At 34.7% G+C, this 1919-nt stretch overlaps 1 pseudogene; it reads left to right on the forward strand.

Moving 5' to 3' along the window:
* The first annotated feature begins 343 nt into the window (after positions 1 to 343).
* On the forward strand, positions 344 to 1192 carry LOC125102731 (nucleophosmin-like; annotated as a pseudogene).
* Positions 1193 to 1919: the final 727 nt, after the last annotated feature.

The following is a 1919-nucleotide window of genomic DNA, read 5'->3' on the forward strand; positions in this document are numbered from 1 at the left end:
TTTCAAATAAATACATAAAATCTCAAGAAAAATAACATTTTAAAAGATAGAAATGTGCAGAGGGGGAGATAAGACCTACCTATGTCCTCTTCTCAGATATAAACACTATTAACATTTTGCTTTACATATATCAGCCACAGATTTCATCTGTGTACTTGTGTATACTCACTGTGCACTTGAGTGGGAGGTGATATTTCATAACCTTTAAAAAAATTGTTGTTGTAATTTAATTACTCATTACAATAAACATTTTTATAGTGTGATTCCATCCAGCACGGCAGTTCTCTAGAACAGATCATTTATCTCTGTCCAACTTCTATATCACTAAGTGTGCCACCACCCCATGGAAGATTTGATGGACATGGACACGAACTCCCTGAGGCCCTAGAACTATCTTTTCTGTTGGGAACTAAGGGCTGACAGAGATGATCATTTTAAGGTGGATAATGATGAAAATGAACACCTTTAAGACGGGTCAGTTTGGCAGCTGGTACAAAGGGTGAATTGCACACTGTTGAATCAGAGGCAATGAATTAGGAAGGGAGTCCAATTAGAGTCACACTGGCAACTTTGAAAATGTCTGAACAGTTTTCCTTGGAGGCTTTGAAATAATTCCACCTCTGATCTTAGGTTGAAAGGTGGTTCAGGGCCCCTGCATATTAGTGGACTGCACTTAGTAGCTATGGAAGAAGATGTGGAGTCAGCAGATGAAGAGGAAAAGGATGTGAAATTCCTTAGTTTATCTGGAAAGCTTTCTGCCCCTGGAAGTGGTAGCGAGGTTCCACAGATAGAAAGTAAAACTTGCTGCTGATGAAGATGATATGAAGAAGATGATGATGATGATGATGATTTTGATGATGAGGAAGTTGAAGGAAAGTCTTCAGTAAAGAAATCTATAGGAGATCCTCCAGCCAAAAATGCATGAAAATCAAACTACAATAGAAAAGACTCAAAACCATCAACACCAAGATCAAAAGGTCATGAATCCTTCAAAAAACAGGAAAAGACTCCCAAAACACTGAAAGGACAGAGTTCTATAGAAGACATTGAAGCAAAAATACAAGTCAGTGTAGAAAAAGGTGGTTTTCTTCCCAAAGTGGAAGCCAAGTCTGTCAATTATGCGAAGAATTGCTTCCAGATGACTGACCAAGAGCCTTTTCAAGATCCCTGGCAGTGGAAGAAGTCTCTTTAAGAAAATAGTTTTAACAGTTTATTAAAATTTGTCTTCATATCTGTAACAGTTGATATCTGGCTGTTCTTTTTAAAATGCAGAGTGAGAACTTTTCCTACCATGTCTGATAAGTGTTGTCCAGGTTCCATTGCCAAGAATGTGTTGTACAAAATGCCTGTTTAGTTTTAAAAGTGGAACTCCTCCACTCTTTTTTTGGTTTTAAGTATGTATGGAATGTTATGATAGGACATAGTAGTAGTGGTGGTCAGACAAATGGAAATGGTGGGGACACATAAATTTACTTGTGAAATAAACTCAGTATTTAATAAAGTTACAAAAACGTGTGATTTAATAGACTCTTCTAAAATACACATATGGACACATGGTGCTTTGTATGGGCAATTGTATTTAACCATTTGGCTTATTTCCAATTTTTCACTATTAGGAATATCATCAATATGTGACTTACTGTATTTGTATATAAATCTTGTTGTATAGCTCTGATTCTGTCCTTAGGATAAAATCCTAACAATTGAATATCAGGATCAAAGTAGGATTTTATCTTATCTTATTTTATTTTATTTTATTTTATTATTACTTCTTAAGGGGCATATGATTTTGTTTTTAAAAGGCAGTAATTGATTTATAAATTGACTAAATTTCATCTTAATAATTTTGAAGTAATTTTACACAAAGTTTAAGTATTTTTTAAATAAGCCTGTACAGTAACCAAATTCTCAACAAAATT

Source organism: Lutra lutra, chromosome 6, assembly GCF_902655055.1.
Source record: "Lutra lutra chromosome 6, mLutLut1.2, whole genome shotgun sequence".
Classification (NCBI taxonomy): domain Eukaryota; kingdom Metazoa; phylum Chordata; class Mammalia; order Carnivora; family Mustelidae; genus Lutra; species Lutra lutra.